The sequence below is a fragment of the Channa argus genome, chromosome 11 (assembly GCF_033026475.1).
Source record: "Channa argus isolate prfri chromosome 11, Channa argus male v1.0, whole genome shotgun sequence".
NCBI classification, from domain to species: Eukaryota; Metazoa; Chordata; class Actinopteri; order Anabantiformes; family Channidae; genus Channa; species Channa argus.
The window spans coordinates 14,575,430-14,598,483 of record NC_090207.1 but is presented as its reverse complement, the minus strand read 5'-3'; the positions used below and the strand labels follow the sequence as shown (position 1 = coordinate 14,598,483).

Here is a 23,054-nt window from a genome sequence, read left to right as displayed (position 1 = left end):
ACATATGAAAATCTATGCCTTGTGGGAGAATGGCATACTGTTTCAATGCTTATTACCTCTCAGGAACAATTGAAAATATCACCTTTAGCCTTGTCCTTGTCCTAAGACATACACCCATAGAGACAGTTTTCAGACAGCTGACCACTGCCACTGATGTAGCACCATTAAGAGGCAATTGTTCAAGAATGATTGGCCCCATACAAGCAATGGATCGATAGTTACTATGGAAATGGAATCAAAAAGAAAACAGTAGTGTCTGTTGATATGGGCAGGTAATGAATTGATAATGCCTCACAGATGTAATGGTTGTCAAAGAGTCACTGACCTTGATTCATCCCAGAGTTTCTTCTGTTTCCCTCTGCTTAAAGTTGATAGGAGCAAATAAAAAAAATGCTGCCTTAAAACATCAACACGTTTGTCTAACTTGCATATATTTAAAATATTCACACGTTATCAAATCTTTTGAAATGTTTCCCATACCACAGGAAGTGTCTCTGTGTTTGACAACAAACAAAAGCGAGGGTCTATATGATACTGGTGAGTAAAGTCTACTGTAGTGATAACTCAGATGGTGTTTGCTTTTTATAAAATCCAATGCAAACAGCAGCTTTTCCTGAACATTGACAGTGTTTGATTGCTTATTTGTCTGGAGGGCAAATGGAAGTCTGTAGAATACAAAAGCCATATGCTATATCTTCCTTTTTTTGTAGAGACCTTTTGATGAAATTCAATTTGATGACCCAAACAGCAGTAAAAAGAGAGTCTTGATGGAGGAGAGTTGAGTCTGAGCCATGCAAGCCAGGGTAAGGAGACCTCCCTCTGGGCCTGGCAGCCCAATCCAGTTTATTGATTTTCTGTCATCTCCTTCAATATCTGGAATGCACCATACCCAATAGATTATGACAAACGTGCCCGCCAGAGACCACCGATCCTCTAATTGAACTTGATGGAGTACAGCTGAGGATCAAAGGTTGGGAAAATTCTGTGACATAGCAGGTTTCTCTCCTCCTTCAAACTCTATAAAACAGACTGGGGTCTCAAGGAAAAAGGTGTCTTCCGATCATCCAACTCTTTCTGCTCTCCTGTCTTCTCTGTGGCCACAGACAACTAGACTTTCACCTCACCACTGAGCACAATGGAGTCAGTACTTTACAATAACAACCTCCTGCCAAAAGCACAAAAAACAAGGCAGGAGAAAAGCTCAGTGCTCTATTTTGATGAAAGTAACAAGCACAGCTTGTTGTAAATAGGCTTTCTGAAGCCTGAGGCAGCTTTTCTCCCCAGGGGACGTGCTTTCTGCATCTCTCCCAGGGTTGCTGTCGCCAAAAGGTTCTCTGTAAGGGAAAAAGGAGGCACAAACAAGAAGTTGCTTCAGCTCTTCTGGCAAGAGGAAATCATCCCTCACTAGGGCACACTAGCTGGGATTTACCATCCATTCAGATTAGGAATAAGATGTTTGGGCTACAATACATGATTGTGTATGGAGCTTTTTGTTAGCTGTATTGGTAGGATTACAGTCCAGGTTCACAGAGACACATTGTTAGCTGAGTGTGTGGAGGTGTTGAGCTACTGACGAAAGAGGTAGCGCCCTGTCTCTCTGCAAGCTCTTCCTCCTGATCCCTGATAACTCGGATGTGTACTTATTCAAATGAGTTCTGCTCCGGGCACCCTCTTGCAAATCAGGTGCCATCCGCACTGGCATTGTCACACAAATTAGAAACGGATGTTTCGGGCAGAGCTGAGGTGCAGAGTCGGTGGACATAGTTAGCCCTGGTTTCTTTGGCATATGGGTGTCTCCCTCCACCCATCCATTGGAAGCTCAACCACCAAAGCAAATATGTCTCACCTCTTTCTGCCTTAAAGAGGGAAGAGGGATGTAAAAGATGATTGTCTCCAACCTGCCACCCACATTTGAGAGTATAGTTTTTTCTTTTAATAAATCTCCTCAAACCTCTCTCTTCAGTTACCTTTCTCCCCAGTGCCTATAAGCCCCTCTGATCCTTTCCAATAATAATGGCATTGCCAGCCAATCTCTCTGAAAATGGGTTCAGCGCATACCTAATCCCATTTAATTACTTAGACACACAGGGCTCAGGACACACTCCTCAGGCGGCGTATTCCCCCCCCCCCCCCCTCCTTCCTCTGTAAGCATGCCCTGTTTGCACCCCATCCACCTCTACTCATGAATTATGGATCCCTGGCTGCAAGGCGAGGGGTGATCATTCTGCCTGCTCTGTCATAAGGCTCAGGGAGAGCCTTAGTTCAGTGTAAATATGGAGTCTGTCTGGGGTTGAGGTGCCCTATTGTGCGTGGTATTAAAAGCTCACCACTCTCCCTCTCAGTCCTCTACCACTGCAATGCTCTCAGCAGGGGGGCAAGAGTAATCGCACAGGCCTTCCAGCGCTCTGCTATACTGCAGCCGGCCTCACGCTGACCAGCATTATGGCTGACAGTCATCATACCTGAGCAGACAAATGAAAAGGAGATGGAAGTTGAAAACTAGAGAAATGGGCTGAATCAGCCCATTTCTTTTACTGTTGATTTGTCAGCACAAATGCTGGTTTACAGGGTGAGAAAACATCAACACTTTCAGTGTGATCAGATGTCAAAGTTTGCCTGACCCACACGCTCTGGGTGATGTAATAGTGATATGACTTGTACAGACAGTCCCTGAATGATAAGGTTTTTTTGAATGCTAGGCAGTGACTGTTTGCTGTTTTAACAGGGATATCTGTGTGCGATCTGAACACTCTCAGTTGCTGCCGTTGACTCCGGCTGCTGCCACAGCGGTAGCAGCTGAATGAAGCAGAGTTTTTTTTATGTTTTCTTTTTTGTCCTTTCGGCTTAAACTGGACAAATCTTGTTGTCCAGTACTTATGACCAGACCTCTTCTTTCCAGCTGCTATCAGACGGTTCACCTGAACACACTTCCAGGCATGAAATACCATTCTCTTGTGTCACCTCCTGGTTGGAAACATGATATTTATTGAGATGAAAAATCTACAAAAGCCTTTATCAGAGTTGTATACATTCACTGAAACAGCTAAATAAAGTACAAGATGGCCACCTAAGGACTCTATAATTGGCAGTGTCACAGCTCTCCCCTTGCCCCAGGAAAAGAAAAGAAAGATGATGTCTGTGTCAGCTCTGAGATGGTTCGATGCTGTCTGTCAGGGCCCTGAGCACATTTCCCTGAGCTTGATACAGACAGGGCTTGTCTCGCTGCCCTCAGCAGCAGACAGACGTCTCATCTTTATCTCTCCAGATTTCTACCTAATCTGTTTCTCTCCCCTTGGCCTCTCTTCATGAATCTGTCATAAATCATTTTTGGATTCTGGCCCCGTTTGCACAGACGGTTTCATAAAGGGATAGGAATGGGCATCAGATATCCACACTAAATAGCGATCAAATTACACAGGATATGAAATGCTGTAGTTTGGAATCCATTATACTCCTCAATAAGAGTCTTCTCACTGTAATATGTCAGTGCTGGCCCTGAAGGGACAAAAGCACAGATGGTACAGTATATGTGCAATATGCATATGACTGAACAGTCTAATAACTATGGTTGACAGCTGAGTGAACAGCATACAAGCTAAGTGCACACAACTTGTTCAAAATGCAACCCTGCATTGGTATTGGACTTACTGTATATATAAAGTTGATTGCAGCTAATTCATACAAGAAGCTTAAAAACACAATGAAACAGTTGGGAACCTTGAAAATTAGTTTGCAGTTGCTTTCAAACTGCCCACACCAGGTGCTCTTATCTACAGATGAGGGTTCATTTTATGCTTAGCCTCCTTTGTTGGTTACATTGATTCTCCGGGTTAATTACAATGATTTTTTCTTTTTTTATTTAAGGTTCACATGAAAACAACTAATTACATTCAATAACAAACTAAAATGATGATCGCACTAAATGGACTGGACCTATCTAGCATCATCTGTTAAAACCATAAAGGACTCTTCATTTTGACAAGTATCATTGAAAAATTCTGTCACCATGGCAACCACAGACTCATTACATTTAATTCACTAATTGCTAACTAGAGCCACGATTGGCTGTAATTGCTTTGGGGACACACTTAACCCCTTGGTTAGTATGCAGAGCAAGGCTACTTCTGCCAGTGTCAGACAAAGGCCAGAAATGAAAGATGGTGCAGTGAAAATCCTGCCCATGAAATCCAAACCCTTTTGCCACCTCCTAAAGACAAAATAAATAAATAACTAAATATGTGCACACTCTGTCCTCATCATCCAAGCATTCCTAAATCTCCAAATGCAATATTAATTAATGGGGGTGGTTGCCATGGTGATTGATCACCATATTCTCTGTCAGCACTATTTAGTCAAATGGGCCCTAATGTTTGTTTGTTAATGGAGCAGTAAACAATACTGCTGGAAGTCTTTTATTACCTCCTCGGCAGCTCTGCTAGCACCTGGGCCATTCACCAGCACACTGTACACCTAACATCAAATGAAAAGCGAGGAAACCTACTCACTGTGATCAATTGCATTTCTTTTGGCTCATGTAGTTAGCAAGATTGGGAAACAGACAGTGACAGCAACCTAACATAATAATTTCACAATAAATCAAACAATATTGAAGTGATTACACACCGCAGAAATCCTGCCACATGTAATGACATGAATAAAACAAGCTACAATATAAAGGACATTACACTGCACTCTGTACACACATCTGCCAGTCCAAACAAAGGATCTTTTATAAGATCAGTGCTCTTACTTATTTATTGAGGTAATGCCTTTGATGATATCAGTATCGTCATTAAAATGACTCACAAATGAGTATGTGGTGAAAAAACATACAGGCTGACCAATGTGAAAAGTGCTTTTAACTGTGTGTGTGTGTGTGTGTGTGTGTGTGTATACGTTCACATATCGGTGTTAGAGTACATTTTAGTGTGTGTGTATGAGTCAGGGCACTGAACAAACCCAAACCCCTTTGAAGAGTGAAAAGCTCAAAGGATGGAGAGGCAATCCGAGAACTTCACAGGCACAGAGGGGAAATTGCCTTGAACCTTGAGGTGTATGAAAGTGCAATTTGTGTCCCATCTGTTCTGCTTCCCTTCCATTAGGAGGAAGGGTGCTCTAAGGCCACCGAGGAGAAAATGCCCCTGTGAGGGTCTCTGGGTACACAGAGGCTCTTGTAGATTTAATTTGCCAGACTAGTCATTCCCTTTTGCTCTCTTTATTATTAGAGCTTTGAATGTTATTACCTTGGTCCTTTTTGTAATTTTTTATAATGAAAGAACAATGCATTATGGCTTTGGAAAATTTCAATAGCACTAGACAAAAGTAGCTTTTGGATTTATGTGCCTGTGTGAACCAATAAGCGATTTGTAATATTTTCACGCTGTATTGACCATCTTTCCAAAGCAGATGGGAACATTGGAGAAGAAAGAATGAAAATGAGAGCAAGACAAGCCTGCAGCTTTATTGAGAGAGGACTCTCTCCACCTTCACTGATCCTGTCTCCGTTGTACCACTCTGCAAAGTGGCTGGATCAGCTTCCTTAACTTTTTGCCCTTCTTCAGAGGGATTTGCATGACAGAAGCCAGGAGAGAAGTTTGTTGCCTGGGCAACGGATTGCCTCCTTTTGCAGCTGGAGCAGAGGTGTTACTAGAGGAGTTGGAAACCATGGCATCAGAGATTAGCTGGGCCCAAAGGATACATGTTTGTCAGAGCTCAGGTAGTGGAGTGCATTACTGGCACCAGAAACAGCCACCACCACCAATTCACATTTTAAATATGGCTTTTGAGGAGAGTAATACTAGTGACATAGGTCAAGTGTTTACCACTTGAGCTCGCAGGACATAGACATATGCATTGGAATAGATATGTTGACACCTTGTACTTTGATTTGTATGAGATTAAGAGATATTCACGTGAAATCTTTGATTTGACATATAGTTGTAAGTTGTTATTATTCCAATTACTACAAAACAAATTAAATACTGGTGTGTCTAGATGCAGGAATGATTACAAGCATCATGAACAGCTGAGGGTCTTCCTCCTGGACCAATTTACTCTTCTGAGCTCCTGATGGAAACCATAAAGCACTATAATGTATTTGAAGTGCCCTAATAGGCTCTTTTTCCTATTTCAATTTAGCAATTTTAGCATTTTAGTCGTCATTTAGTCATTTTAGCAACTTCATTATTGCCGAGGTAAGACTTGGAACTAGAGTTATTGATTTAGATGCACACAATAAGAGTACAGAGTTCGTGTTCATGTTTATTATTACATGCATATTCATTTTGTTTAGAAAGTTAGTTAGGAAGGTAAGCTTCCAGAATCGTAGTCAGTGTAAAATCGAAGTCACAGTCACTGACTGTGCTTTACACTGCTACACTACATAAGTTCAGCTCACATTTTGGAAATTTAACCATGCCTAATATTATTACCCAATATTACAAAAGCAACATTTGTAGAACAAATACCAAAAAGCATAATATGACCTTATCTTTGGCACTATTAACTACTATTCACACCAGGGTTGTGCGAGAAAAGCCTCCATCATTTCAGATTATCCTCTATCATTGATTTGTTGTGCAAATCACATTCTTTTTGGCAGTATATGGCTTTCTTTCACAAAACATGGATGCAGGCATTGTAGCAACACAAACACAAATAATAAAGAATGAAGAACAGAGTAACTCTGAACAAGAGGAGGCATATGTGACAGTAACTACAATATTTAGGTTGTACCATGGATGTAGTATGTTGTAGTTGGAGTGGGATTAGGCAATATATGCAAAGATAAAGATAATCACACTCATCCAAAGTAAAAGAAGCTTTTAAAAAAAGTAAATTTTAATTCTATCAGATGAATATCAAATTCTGCTGTTTCCAAGTTTGCATGAAAGTCATGTTAGTGAAAGCAAAATATCTTCTCTTGAAAATATCTTCTTTTGAAAGCTCTAGGAGAAGATTTGGGATTGCTTTCTTAAACTACAGTTGCAAAAGTCAAAACAAACTCATATGACAGTTTGTTTTCCCAACTGAGAGCACCTCCCCCAGTTTGTGTTGCATCTATCGGTTTATAAACTTTATTTATATTGTGCCAATTCACAATAAAGTCATCTCAAGGCACTTTACAGAATAAAATCAAGACTATAAAGATGTATAGAGAAAACCCAACCATTCCCCCTTGAGCAAGCCCTAGGCAACAATGAAGAGGAAAAACTCCCCTTAACGGAAAAAACCTCCAGCAGAACCAAGCTCAGGGTGGGCGGCCATCTGCCTTGACCAGTTGAGAGGAAGGTTTTAAGCCTAGACTTAAAGTAGAGAGGGTGTCTGCTTCCCGAATCTGAACTGGGAGCTGGTTCCACATGAGAGGAGCTTGATAGCTAAAGGCTCTGCCTCCCATTCTACCCTTGGAAACTCTGTGAACCACAAGTAGGCCTGCATTCTGAGATCAAAGTGGTCTACTGGGATGATATGGTGCTATAAAGTCTTCTATATATGATGGAGCCTGACCATTCAGAGCTTTATATGTAAGAAGCAGGGTTTTATATTCTATACTAAATTTAATGGGAAGCCAATGGAGAGAAGCTAGTGAAGGTGAAATCTGATCTCTCTTGCTAATTCCAGTCAGCCCTCTTGCTGCAGCATTTTGGATTAATTGCAGGTTTTTAGGTTCTGGGGCATCCTGAAACTAGGGAATTACAGTAGTCCAACCTAGAAGTGACAAATGCATGGACCAGTTTTTCGGTATCACTTTGAGACAGGATGCTCCTAATTTTGGCAATGTTCCGTAGGTGGAAGAAGACTGTTCTAGAGATTTGTTTTATATGCAAGGTAAAGAACAAATCCTGGTCAAAAATGACTCCAAGCTTCCTTGCAGTAGTACTGGAGGCCAGACTTATGCCATCTAAAATAACGATATAGTTGGACATCATATTTCTGAGATTTCTGGGCCCAAATACTATGATTTAAGTTTTGCCTAAGTTTAGTAGTAAAAAATTGTGGGACATCCAGGCCTTTATGTGTTGTAGGCATGCTTGAAGCTTGATTAACTGATTTTTGGGTGGTTCCATAAATAGATATAGCTGGGTATCATCAGCATAGCCAGGGAAATATATGGAGTGTTTTCTAATAATGTTGCCTAAAGGAGACATATATAAAGTAAAAAATATTGGTCCTAACACAGAGCCTTGTGGAACTCCATAGCTAACATGAACAAATTAAAGTAGATAAGATAAGATTTAAACCACCCTAGTGCAGTTCCTTTAATCCCAATTTCATGTTCCAGTCTCTGTAATAAAATGTTGTGATCAATGGTATAGAATCCAACACTGAGCTCTAACAGAACGAGTATAGAGACAAGCCCAATATCTGATGCCATGAGAAGCTCGTTGGTGACCTTTACCGGTGCCGTTTCTGTACTATGATGATCTCTAAATCCTGACTGAAAGTCTTTATACAAATCATTCCTGTAAAGGTGGTCACATAATTGTTTCGCCATTAATTTTTCAAGGATTTTAGAAATGAAGGGAAGATTAGATATTGGTCTGGATTTGGCTAAAACACCTGGGTCAAGACAGTTTTTTAAGTTTTTCAGTTTTCCAGTTTGGGTGTGAAAGGCTAAGAGTAAGGCTCTCAAATGAGTTATAACTATATTTAGGTCTAGGGTTTATTGGTAAGCTTGAGTAAAAGATTGTTGTTACTCCTCCACCTCGGCCTGTGCTTCTAGGAACATGATCATTATTATGACTTGGGGGGGTTGACTCATTTAGACTGACAGATTCTTCCTGCTGCAACCAAGTTTCAGTAAAACAAAATAAACCGAATTGATGATCGCCATTAAGTCATTTACTAACAGGGATTTAGAAGAAAGAGATCTGATATTTAATCCACATTTAATAGTTTGGGGTTTTGTTCTGTAAGAGGAGTAGTCTTAACTTTTATTAGGTTATCATGATTAACTCCTCTTATGGTCGTTTTTGATTTATGTAATTTAGTTGGTCGGGGAACAAACACAGTCTCTATAGGTATTTGGAAGTTATGGGGGGGGTGACGGTTGTAAGGACACTGCAGAGAGGCGTGTAGGACTGGATCTCTGCGTCCTAGGCTCAACTCTGGATTGTCATAGTTGAGCCTAGGATGCAAAGATCCAGTCCTAGATGGTTGTGGAATTACATTTTACACACATTCGTTTTGCTCATTCATGAAAAATAAGTCCAACTTTCATTTCATTGGTAATTAACACTAGCTGACAATGTCTACTTGGAACTTTTAGTGTGGATTTTTTATTTATTTTTTTGCATGGTATTACACGAGTTCACACAGTGAATCAATCAACACACCTTAAATAGAAAAAGAACAACTTTGACCATTCCTCTTGTTGTATTGGTTCTGTGATATACTATACACTTCGGATGACTAGATCTTCAAGCTCAACAAAATGCAAATTAATTTCAACCAGATAATGCAAATATTCACTCTCCTCACTTAAAGAAAAATAAGTGACTGTGCATCATGCCTGTGCTCTCTGGCTGACTACACCTGTGCGCAGGTGTAGTCATGCCAACAGACTAACAACACTCTATTACCACCTACGCAAGAATTCTGTCAAACAGTATGGAGATAATCTTGAGATCATAGCCACTAAAGTGTACTGTACATTTTGTTACATGCTTAATTGAAAAAGTAAAGTAAAAGAAAAAATAAGTAATCAAACATAAGTAAGTAGCTTTTTGTTAAGTACATAATTCAAGGTGCAGCATGAAATCTGCCTTTTTATTAGGTAGTTCTATTAAATTCAGAGTAAATGTGCATCAGTGTGATACATATTGTTATCGGGAAATGAAGTCAACCATATTGCTATATGAGAATTGGGTCATATTACTACATTGTTGTGTATATTAAATAATACTGCATACTATCTTCTTTTTACTCTAAGTAACAATAACAGATTTGTATCTTTTCTAAACTGATTTTTTCCATTAGAAACTTGTCATATCGAAATCCTGAAAGAAGGCAAATGCATACATAAAGAGTAAAATCATCATCATGGTCATCATTATCATTATCGTAATCATTGTCATTATTGTCATTATCATCATGTTTATGCCTCCTGTAGTTAAAACTCCTCAGTTTAGTACAAATGTCTGTGTAATCATTTCAGCTTCACAATTCAGTCGCGTCTAGGACAGTTTGTATGGAGTTAAGTAATTGGACAAAGAATCCAACGAGACAGTTTCAGCGTGGTGATTGCTTCCAGGAGGCTGTGGTGCTCGAGTGTTTTGGAGAGGTTGTCTCTAATGTGATTAGCTGTCTGTTTCAAATTAAACACAAGCCAGTAATGAAACTAGGGACAAAGTATCCCATTGTCCTTAGCATCCCTACAGATATCCTCACTTCTCTGTTTCTTTCTTTACTTTGACAGCTTTTGTTCTGCCTTTCATTCCCAGCCCTCATCCTTTTAAGAGACAGACAGCAGAGAAGAGTTGAATGTGTGTGATTGTGCGTATGTGTATGTTTTGGGGGTGCAGGGTGGGTGAAAGGAGGGAGCACTCAAATCCCAGTGGCTCTGGGGAGCTGTCAGAACTGATAGTGCTCTATCACTTGCAAACGGAGGTGCAAAATTGGGCAGAGCTGAGCACTGTGCAAAGCAGAGGATGATGGTCCCTCTGTCCACTGGAGCTTGACTGACTGAGATGGAGAGACATGGACAGTGTTCAACCAGCTGCCTCACAACTTGAAATGAACAAGCCTAAGCAATTCAAAATGCAACATGGGGAATTCAAAATACAGTAATGGGCAGAAGGGACAACAAAATCGTCTGAATTTTGTGTTCTAAACATGAATGCAAATTACTGACTCTGCAGCTGTAGGACTGCTGTGTTTACATGGTTGGAAAACTGCTACTTTACAATACTTGCAATATTAAAGCAACGTTTTAACATGCTGAATGGAATCATTTGTCTCTTACCGAGCTGAGAAAACCTATAGCAGTTTGCTTAAAAATAGTCTGGGAGACAAAAACTAAAACTAGATGTAACAAGTTGATAAGTGAGCTTTAATGGTACTGCTAGGAAGATTTTGTTACCTTCAGACACCTTTTTCTCTTTCCAGTTTTTATGTTAAGCTAAGCTAATGGTCCTATGGCTTTACTTTATGTTGAACTGTGTTATGGATTGTCTGAACTAACTATGTCAGGGAAAAAATATTTTCAAAATGTTGTTTCTCTTAAATGTGAAATTTCTGGGACGCCAATCCAAACAATATACTAATAGCTACTATAAATGTACTACAGCAGTCTTAATAGTATTCCTTTTTCTTGTGCAATAAAGTTATTACTTAAATGGTATGATATGAACATCAAACTACAAGTCCTAGATTTTGATGAAAGTGAAAGTGAAAATATCTCCTCCTCATGCTTAAGAAATTCATATCATATAGTTGAGAGCTCCAGAAGAAGAGTTGTGATTGATTTCTCAAAATGCCGTTTCAAAGTTAAATGTGAACTCATACTCTTTTTTTATTTCCCAGCTGTGAGCAAATCCTCAAGTTTGTGTTGCATGATAGTGTCCTTCAACATCACACGTAAAAATCAATCAGTTTGCATGTGGGCAGTGTAGAAGTGTGCTTTGTTTTGGCAGTTTTCAATTGTAAACACAATGAATCTGGTTATAATCCAAAAATGGGGTAAAACGAAGGACTTAGACCAACCTCTATTAAAATCTATTAAAATCAGAGTCATATTTTCTGAAGATCAAGGTATCTAGTAGTTAGAGCTGAGATCATCACTTCGGAGTGATGGAGGATCCCGGCACAGTTTTATATATGCTGATTATGTGCAATGGCTCATTTTTTTTGCTGTTCTTTACTTGTTTAAAGTGGGACTAAAAAAAAAAGGCCCTCTCACCTGTCACGGACCCCATTGCTGATATGGCTCTGGATTGTACGGAGGGAGAGAGGCAGACTTGCCTTAACCACCTGCCACTAAGAGGAACACAACAGCATAATTCACAGTGTGGGTGCGTTACACATGAAGACTTAATTAAAAGACAGCGCATCAACTAAGTTGTTATTATTTTGCACTTCACATTTTGTTAGGTGCTGATATTTCATTTTTTTAATACTAACACAAAAACTCAGTGCAAAATATAATTAGTATTTAGCACATTTCTATTACTTAGTCAATAGAAAATCACAGACAAGTGTATCTATTTTAATATGTGGCTGGGAGCTGCAACTATCACAAAGGTGCTGACAAACATCATGAACAGTGTTAAAACACTTTTATTTTCTTGCATGGCTGTGACAGTTAGATGTAACAAATACTGCTTCAAAGCTGTCCAATTACTGAAAGTTTTTTTTTTAATTAGATGCAGCAAATTCAAATACTTTGGGTGTCTCATCCAGTGTGTCCAGTTTTTATGGAAGGAAAAGCTGCCATAAGATTTACCAGGCCCAGGTGTGATGGGGGGCCACACTCTCCCTCACTTCCTCACACTCAAGCACTTTATGCTGCTGTTTAATAAAGACATGTAAATGTGACAATGTGAAATAAACATTCACCTTTAATCCTCTTTGTGTTTTGCCTGAAGTGTCTGCTTTATGTTAAAAACTGAGAAATGAACACTTTTATTGTTTTGGATTTTCACAACCGCATGCTTTTACTGTGATTTCATTTAGCGGCTTTTCAAACAATGAACTTTGGCCTTGTGAAAAGCAATAACAGTTACCACCCAAAAGCACACTCATTCCAAACATTAAGGACACCACATAACCTCAAGTCAGCCTGTCTGCTAACAGCTTCCTGTGTGTACGGAGAGGCTCCGGGTGGTGTCTCATGAAGACAACTCTGACTGGTTGCACACAGGAAACCAGATGCTTTCGAGGGCTGAACCAAAACACTGTGCAAGAAAACAGCCTTCTAAGACATAAACAAGTGACAATCTTGGTGTCAAGTCAAGTCAGCCTCACTTAAACTGCACCTTGAATTAAAAACAAGGTTACAAAGCACTTCACAAAGAGTCCCTCTCAAACCAGCACCGTGTCCTTTTTAAACATAAACAAGTCACAGAAACGAAATACTGATAAGAAAACTTCACAGTGGTAAATTAAAGAAGTGAAAAAACACCAGCTTAGCAAAAGCATCTGAAATATAACAGTACTCACAATAGCAAGGCCATAGGTAAGATATGTCAATGTTGTTTTTTTCTAAAATACCGAACACCTTTATGGAAGATTTCTCCACTGCTGGGGCTGTAATAGCAAACTAGCAAACATAATTCTCCTTCATTTCAGTGAAGATGTGTGGCTGCCAACAGCTACGGTGGAGACATAAGGATGTTGTAAAGATACTAAAGTTCAGGAGTAACACTTCGGTGTCTGGGATGTGTGGCTGCAATGGCCTCTGATCTCTGTCCTGGCTTCCCCTCTTCTCAGAAACATTTGGCTGTCAGTGTAATGTCTCTGGGGAGACATCTATTTGCCAATTGCTGAGACTTAAAATATTGCAAAAGTTGCTTGTCTTGTCAAGCATTTGCAACAGCGGGATTTGATATATGCTTACTCACACAGTCTTATTCTAGCCAACAGCTTAGGCTTCACACCGAATAAACTGAAGATGGCCCGCTGTTGTGTGTATAACAGCTAAAGTAGGGGTCACTTATATCATGTTCATTTACGTTGTTGATATTTCCAAAAGGACAGAGGACTGCTGGTCTGGACTGATGTCACAGTTTACATGAATGTTTTACCTTCAGTCCTTTTGCTCTTTTTTGTTGATCTCTTCTCACTCCTTAAAAGACATTTAATGCAACACTGTGTAGACTCAACCCTGCACAGTGGTGGTTTTCTCCTCGTAACATTATCTCCTTATCTACGCTTTCGTCTATCTCCTTCTTCTGTTTGGTACTTCATGCCCTTGCCTCTACTCCAAGTCTACTCTTCCCTGAGCCCTGCCAACTGTGGCTGCCCCCGATCTCATCCCCCACCTCTGTGTCCTCTAACCACTTGACACCTTTTCAGATTCATCCCCATCAGTTGGCAGGCAGCGTGCATTTCACCCAGAGGGCACAATGCAGCGATCCTCACAAATCAATGGCAGATAAATCAATGCTATCTCTTTTTTCCATGCCTCTGTTGCCATCGATTTTTTTTTCTGTTACTTTACTGTTTTTGGAGACTTGAACTTTGCTCAATTAAACTGAGTTCACTTTCAGGAACAAACTATAACAGCGTATGGCTTTTAGCTCAGAGAAAGAAACCAATGTTAGCTCTGGCGTACAAGAGCTTTATTTATGAGATGCCCCTTTCAGAAGCAGCAGTAGTTTGTACTGAAGCTGACCCTGGAATTATTGGTATTGTGAACCCTCATTCAGATGATGCACGCCAAAGGCTTGCCTTGATAGTGGAGTCTTTCATTTGGAACCAGAGCTAATACCTAAAAGAGACAAAGCAAATATCCTTTGATCATATTTACTAAGGAAGACGGAGGCCCAGCCAGTATGTGAATAACCCTTGCTTTGGTGTTTTAGTAAAATGTTCAAAGGTTTTATGACAGGGAAATATCTAATATGATTTCATATTCAATCTCCAGGCTCCAGATCCTGTCACTGGGAATGATTTCTGGGAAATGCACAGACTCAGACATATTATTTTGAAAACTACATTTAATATAGCCCACAGAAAATTATCCACTGTGATATTTCACTAGTCTCCCCCATAAATTATTCATTGTTTTTATGTGCCCTCATGCTGCCTTGGGGATTGGAACAGCTGAGTGTTTTCACAACGTATTTGTGTCCAATCTTCTGCGTATTGGGCGTACTCTAATCAAACCACAGTAAACATGCCTTGAATGTTTGTTGAGTCATCTGCTTATCAGCTAATCAAATGGCTTATTTGCCTGCCTGTCTCACTGGAGCACAACACAGCTCTGGTTGAGTATTTTGAAATTAATTGTTCATTTGTTTGATTGACGATGCAGCCGCAAGGTCTGCGTGATATGATTGACCTCAGCCAGCTTTAATATATGCTCTATAAGTCCACTGTAGCATTAAAGGGGAGATGTGATTAAAGCTTATACTTTATAGGCACTGACTATGTCAGGTTTTGAATTTACTTTTTTATTATTTGTCATGCAAGATAAGTAAGGTAAGACCACATACCAGCCCCTACATGTACATACAGTATGTACCAATTTTTCTATGAAAGAACTAGCATGAAAGTGCAAGTCATAGAGAGAATTTCAAAAGCAGAAGCCAGGAGAGCGACATGGAGCTGCCAGGAATTGGTGAGCAATCAGATAGGGCAGAATTGATGACCTGGCTCAGGATGGATTTCTTGGAGCGGGCTGCCAGACCGAGGTAATACTTTCAGACTCTTATCAGCACTGGCATAAGCTGAGTGCTGCATCACCCACTTCCCAGCGTCAGCTTATTATGAGAGTCCATGATGTGTGATTGCTTGTACTGCCTTTGTGTGTCCCAGGGTCTGTGCGCACCAGACACAGTTGGCAAGAAGAAGAAGAAGAAGAAGAAGAAGAAGAAGAAGAAGAAGAAGAAGAAGAAGAAGAAGAAGAAGAAGAAGAAAAAGAGTACCAATGGCCTATGTCACAGTAAACCCTTCAGTTCCCAATGTTGTTAAGCTGGAAGTGTCAGTAAGGTTATTCTGAAAAGTTAAGTAGATCGCTACTTTTTAAAAAGGTCCTGTTGCTGAAATACATTTAATTGATGGTAAACACTACAAACAGGTGTGTTTAAACTGACCAGTTAGTTAGTACAGTTAGTGTAATACTGGCGTAATATACCATTAGCAGGTAACAACCTAAAGTTGTAAGGTTATTGACCCACATTCTGTTTGTGTCTTCAGCTCAGTGATTTTTAGCTCATAGTAAGTAGCTGATGAGAGTGTGTGAGTGACCCTGTATTCTTCTAAGAATTGTTGCAAGAGATTATCAGTGTTCAGGAACATTGCCCCCTCTATACTTTTAGCCAAACGTATGATTAAATTACATCCCAACAGAACACTGAACTCATAAAGTACACTAAAGGCAGTGTCTGAGGCTGAAGATCATACAGCAGCCAACGTTTGATGCCATAAACCGATTATTACAAGCGTCGATATCTCTATCGTTGTCCTATAAAGGTTTCGAAACAAACAAATTGCTTTTTTAAATCACCAGCTCACAAGCAGTAGATGTTGCATGCTATTTACATTTAATTTTACGCATGGCAACTTCATAGAAGCATTCCTGCAGGTTTGAACCCAGGTTGGTGGAGGTATGATCTCCTCAGCCTAAAAAGGCTCAAACGCTTTAAAGGATACAGGAGTAATTAAAGATTTCCATCTCAATTCTGCCACGGCAAATTTATATCTGACGCTTTTTTTTCTTTTTCCGCGAATAAACAACGTGGTTTCAGACGCTTGGACGCCGATGATCTCTATGGTAACAGTCCTCAATTACCGATGATTGGCCAACCCGTGGGAATGTTTCTATTCCCTCAGTGCAGTGATTGGTCGGTGGGCGGTCTGTGCAGCCTGACAGTCTGCTGCGTTCCGGGTTATTGTCAGTCTAGGCAGCTCGGCACAAGGGCAGGACCGTATCCCGGAGCTGCCCGCAGCAGCTAGCTCTTTATTCATACTTAAACATTTCTTAATTGATTAATACACCAAAGAGAACGTCTCTGAGCTTTGTTATTGAGGTTCCTCCACAGCCTCAGCTGGAAATCTGAGTCTATATCGGGAGGCAAACATCTCCGACAGGCTGCCGACACCACGGAGAAAGTGACGGACGGAGCAGATTCTCATCACCGGGATTTTTTTTCACATCGCATCGCACCAGTGTAGGATATTTCAGGCAGCTGCACTGACCTAGCCTTGATTTCTTCCAGGGTACCATCACACAACATTGCCTAAATATCACTAACATTTGCATGATATATTTCACAGTAGGTCGTGTATAGTGAGCAGACGGACCACTTTAAACCCATGCGTAACAGCGGAGGATTTTGGAATACTGCGTAGCAGCCCAACCATCCAGTCTCTCGATTGACAGTTGTTATTTGCTGATATTTACCTGCATCAGGAAGAATAACCAGGAGCTAATACTTTTCCGGAGGCCAAACATTAAAAACCCAAGGCGCACTTGGTGCGTAATCTTTCCGTGGACGCTCCTGAAATTGCCGAACTGCACTTTACCTCTCGACAAAAATTGGCAGCATAAAAAAGGCAAAGCTTTTTAACTTTGCATGATAGAGGCTAGAGCGTGGAGTCTAATTCGCAGGGTTACCGGCATATTTGCATACAATCGGAAGAGGAGGATAAACTTAACATTTGACGTCGACAAAGCTGCTGCTGGATTTTGGAGAACACGATGAATCCTTTTTAATTTGGACCACAGAAGTGTGAGGCAGATTACTCAGTGAATGCTACAAACTGCATGGAGTTCTAGTCTGCACTACGGAGCAATTTATGGTAAATATATTGAAGGCAAACATCTGTTTCTCTGAGACTTGCGGATCATGAATGTTTTGGGTTATCCTTTGTAACCATTAATGTAGTTTCCGACCGAGCCTCCCTGAACCCTTTTGGGATGGTGACTAGAGGAGAAGCAGAAAATATTAAATGTCTGTAAATGCCCTCGTGCTGCTCACATAATGATGTCTTAGATTTAAAGCCTTTGTTTCTATGCGTGACCCACAGTAAAGGAAGTGTGGTAAAATCGACATGTTAGAGAGCCGCTCCCGAATGGCTCCAGGAACTGCTTTGATGTGTATTATTGGTCTTTTCAAGTATGGGTAGCAATTAAGTGTATTGTCGAGGGGGTTGCACCGCAGGCACCACAGGCAGGAATATGTGCCACTAGAGGAGTTGCTGCTCAGAGCAAAAGGTGCGAATTTCTCATCTGTACGCCCCCGTGCGTCACTGCGTGTGGGGAGGGCGATTGTAGTGTCTGCTGCAATTAGTGATTTTTCGCCCGGGAGTGTTAATGTTATACAGTCTCTTTTTATACTGTGACTGCATATTGTGACAGGGTTTTATCAAGGAACTCATAAAATTTACGGAGATGTGTGCAGAACACTGTAAAACTTTTCACTTTGTGCTCGGCGACATGGATGATGCTGTATGCTGCACTGAGATCTGGAGGCAATTTGTCATTGTCCTGTGAATTATCTAGTAAATGTGTCCTCTGCAGTATAATGCTCGTGCAAACACAAATAGCCGATTGTCTTGAATGTAACAAAGGCTGTTTTAACGCACCAAACTTTACTAATAAACTTTAGGCTCTTTGGACACCTGTGAACTTTGAGCCTTATGGATTGCTGAGGTTGCTTTGCAATATTTAGATTCATTGCCCGCACCCCACATAAATGAGCCTACGCATTATGCTGACTGTGCAGTGAAAATGCTGCACACAGTATGTTTTATCATTAGACTACAAGCATCCTAAAAATTTATCTTCCTCGCTGGCTCCAGTCATTCTCTCTCCAGCAGCCCCGCAGACAGACAGCTCGCTGAATGTATTACGGGCCCCTAAAGCAGGGCAGGCGCCCCCACAGTCAGGGCACCTGCCATAGAGCCTTCCTCGCTGTATTGAATAAAACATCCAGTGATGTATGAGGCAAGGGCTGCATCCGAGGGGGCAGAACTGCCTCATTTACTTCCTCCACTCTGCGCCTAGGACCTGCTGAGCAAATTGTGCTCATATTAGCTCTGCGGCTGCTCCTCACCTAAACAAATAGTCTTCCCAGCATAATGCTTGCCTTAACTCAACATGATGGTTGGACAAGGCAGGGGAGAATGGAATGGCAGAAAAGCTTTAATATCTAGGTCAGTGAATTACCTTTTGGAGATAGTAGCTTTTGTTTTGGCTCTTTATTTTCTGACTTGTTTTTTTTTTTTTCTGTTACCAATAGACCTTCACGTGTCCTGCGGCAGACTCAAGACTTTTTACTCACATTTTACTGTTCTTTCTTTGATCGCGTTTACAGTGGGACATTGCCAGTCTAAACCCGCAAAATAATAATAAATAATCTAATGTTTGGACTTTGCAGAAATGTCTCTACTCTTATTTGCTTGCTGATGGAATTAAGAAAAACTAAATAACTATGAAGTCTGGTCTGCTCTACTCATTTATGCTCCCAACCGTCCAAACCGAGGCAGAAAACATATTTTAGCATCATATTAACAAAAGTAATACACCAAGAGAAGCCTGGTGTTTTATGAAATTGCAACTCAAATTGCATATCAGTTTGATTGATTGATAATGTTTGGGTTCCTTACTATATTCTTTGCTTATTAAAGTGCCAGCCTGAAGTGAAGAAGTGAGCTTCACTCATGAATATCGTTAAAGTCACTGAAGTTTAATTTCCTGCGCTGTGTATTAATCTTTTTTAATCCCTGCATAGTTTGATTGTCTCAACACCTACCCAGAGGCAGCAAAACTAATTTTGGCACTTATTATAACTAAAATAGTAGATTCAGGTGTGTGTGTGTGTGTGTTACATGGCTCCTCATATAAAGATCTACCCACCCCTAAGCTATGCAGGTCCAGTCTTGTGTGAACTCTGCTGAGAGTGTTGCTTTTTTATTCAAAGTATAATAAAAACGTTTTCTAAACAGGTTTACTGTCCACACATTCCATTTATAGACATCTGCAGAATAACATATTTTAGATGCAAATACCCACGTACAACATTTTCTTTTCCTGTCAAGAAAAGAAAAGACAACCATTTCTAGATTAGCCAATATCCCAGAAAAGCGTTTTAATTGGAAATATCATCTGACACGTTAAGAAACATGGACGTTTCCTCTCAAAGCTGTGTCAACAGCAGCTCATTAGGTACCTGATCAAAGTGTTTTATGTCAGGAAAAGTCTATATTGGTCCTTGTTTTAACACTTTTCATGTAAAACAAACAAAAAGAAATAACCTTTCTTGTTTTTTGTAACATTACATGATTTCATATAAACTCTGATGTCCCTGCAGCACATCAGTAACTGGGATGTGGAGACAGAAGATTAAAAGATGTTTAACAAAAATGCAAATTATTGTGGAGAAGCAAACACACCCTTACCCAGTAGAATGAAGGTATACATAGGTGTGAATGGGATGTTCATATTCTGCAAAGATGATCATGCCATTCAACCTTATTTATTTGTGCTGATTGGGATTTAGGTATTTGGGACATTCTGTGTACAGACATGGCTAACAGAAATGCTTCTCTTCGTGTGTTTGGCATTAGTGGTTGCAGGCAGCAGTACCAGAACAGATTTGCCTTGTTGTAGTCTGGCTGCTACAATACATCAAAATTCCCCCTATATTTATTTTCGTGCTGAAAGATTGAACCTCCAAATTATTAGCTGAGAATGTCAGATGAGCAGCTGTCATTTTCTCCTGAGTCTGTCGACATGTTTCCAGGAAAGTCAGGGCCGTTTAAGCATTTGTCAACTACATACCTTATGATAATGACTTTGTGCAAATTAACAGAATCAAATTCCTTAACATCTGACGTCATGGATACCTGTGATGCATGAATGAGCACAGTTTAATTTATTAAGCCTGTATTACATGAATGGGTACTTTCAGCATGTTTAATGTTTTCATCTAGAGTAGGTACACAAAAATACACTACAGGCATGTGATTGCATACATGTGCCCCTGCAGTTTTTTTGATAAGCTGGTTCGCTGCTTGTTACACCACTGACGATTTCCTGTTATTTTGGATGCAGTAAACGGTTTACTTTGCCACCACTCTGCTCATGAGATTTGATCCAGTCATGGCAGATGTTGGCAGCTCTTCATCAGGGATTTCTGCAGCCAGTTAGTGCCTGACGGACAGCGATGATCCTCTGACCTCCTCCCTCTCTTCCCTTCTCACCCTCTGTCAGGTTGAAAGCCACGTCTCACCCGGCTTCGGGGTTAATGTATCGACTTTAACTTGGAAAGTTAGTTAATTTTTTGTATGGAAATGCTCTTGTGCATGTGAGGGACAGTCAGCAGGAATTGAATTATATGTGGTTAATGAGTACACTCACATGGCGAAACTGAGTTCTGTGCAGTTGATAGTCTGCTCTCTAACTCAGCCAGAAAAGTGAGGGGTGGCATGCTCCTTCCAACGTGTTCTTGGGGGAACAAAGAGAATAAAGCAAATCTGACAAGCTCTCCAACAGCGAATTTGCTCTCCTTAAAAACAATGCCGCTCTTGCCTTCCTCATGGTCACATTGATTTGTTCTGGGTGACAGTGCAGGCTGCTGTGAAATCACCCCAGCGCCATTGATCTCAAGGAGAGGAGGAGGAGAAGGAATAAGAGCCTGGCGACAGTGAGCAACATGGGAAAATCCTCAGCGTGCCCTCTTAAACCTCAACCAGTAATAAAATGAAGGCCTTGGTTACTATCAGATCAGCCTCTGCTGTACATCTTCAGTCACTGTACCGCAGACTAGTTGGCGCTTTGATTTGTTTTGGAGGTCTGTACATGCTGTTTGATTTGCTATTGTGCCTCGCCATGTTTCACATTATCAGCTGAACTCTTTATTGCCTCTGTTTTCCATGCCAGAAGCAAGGCTGTTTTTATCTCATGCAGGCCTCTGATTAATCTCTCCCTCTATGCTGGTGTACTTTAATCTTGAATGGGAGATATCTGATTCTCCTCGGCTATTGAGGAAGATCAAACTTTAATGGAACAAGGAACTGCACATCATCCTAATCTCCATCTCCCTGCATTTTGGTTGACTGCTCTCCCTCGGGCTTTGTAGCTTTTTGTAGAAACAGGAAGTACATAAGACAGATAAGATGTTTTCTCCTTATGCTTTGGTAATTTATTCCCTGTTGACAATGTCCACCACTTCTCTGCTGTTTGATTACCTGGTTGAAGTAGCAGTGGGTACAAGTAAAGGAATTGATTGAAAGTGTGGCTGTTCTGTTATGACCTAAATGTGTGAAACATTTCCAGAAGCTTTAATTGGAGTTTCTTAATGGTTCAGTCTTGTACAGGAAAACATACATCTCTATTTTTTAACATGCAGAGTTGGCACCATGTGTGACTTATCCCATCTCTCTGTAATAGCCTGTAGAGCGATACGTCAGCTGCATGAATGTACTAAGATTCAATGCATTTGATTATAATACAGTCAATCCATGAATTACCCATTTTCTCCATTCAGTTCCTCCATATCACAGAATAACGATGCACATTATGCTGACCAGCATCCGGACTGTGACTGGAAACATGCATATTGTTGTAAATGGATAACACTTATAGGGTGTCACACTTCTCACAGATATTTTGTGTCTGTGACAAAAAAGGGCTATTACCCAATTCTAAGGCCATTGCTGGAAGGTATTGCAATTTCCACAGACTGGAGAAAACAATGTTGTCTGGTTCGGATTGTAATTGCAGAAGGCACCTCACTATTTTCCTGAGTTCAGTGTGAATGCAACACGATTTAATAAAACTCAGGAGATTTTTATCATTTATTGCAAGGCCTGGCAGCCGCATCAGGAAAGGTAAACGGAGGCTTGCACAGATAAAAGTCATTCAATTTACTTGTTGAATTTTAACCAAGCCACAGAACATTTACAAGAGAGTCAGCATGTGACCCACAAAAAACGTGTTTGTACAGGGCTAGTGTGGGCCAGCTACATTGTTAAAATAAAGCCACTATTTCCTTAATCTCAAAGGAGGAGTGGTCTGAAATTTCTGTCATTTTCTCCTGTGTTGTTATTTGTGTCAAGGAAGGGTTGAAAATCTGTAGGATATTAGACCCTGAGGCCAAAGAGCTTGTGTGTGCTTGCCTCCACTCACATACAGAAACATAGGAATACTGACATGAGGACATGTATGGACACACACACACACACACACACTCCTAGCCCTGTTTTATTACCTCCTGCCCGCTGCTGGAATTGCTTTCCTCTCTCGAGTGAGCCAGGCAAAGCCGGCTTTATTGTGTTAACCTATTTGTGTGTCAAGAGCGATTGCAGCGTTCTTTATCTCTGTTTGTATTCAGACGGGGAGACGGCAGAGAGAGAGAGAGAGAGAGAGAGAGAGAGTGGGAGAGAGG

At 40.6% G+C, this 23,054-nt stretch overlaps 1 protein-coding gene across 1 annotated transcript in view; it reads left to right on the top strand.

Annotated features, from left to right (window-relative positions):
• Positions 1–16,550: 16,550 nt before the first annotated feature.
• The window catches only part of fam222aa (family with sequence similarity 222 member Aa), a 49,094-nt gene continuing 42,590 nt past the window's right edge, over positions 16,551–23,054 (top strand). The window contains exon 1 of the mRNA XM_067520868.1: positions 16,551–17,463. The gene's annotated coding sequence lies outside the window, so the exon portion shown is untranslated. The remainder of the gene's footprint in view (positions 17,464–23,054) is intronic.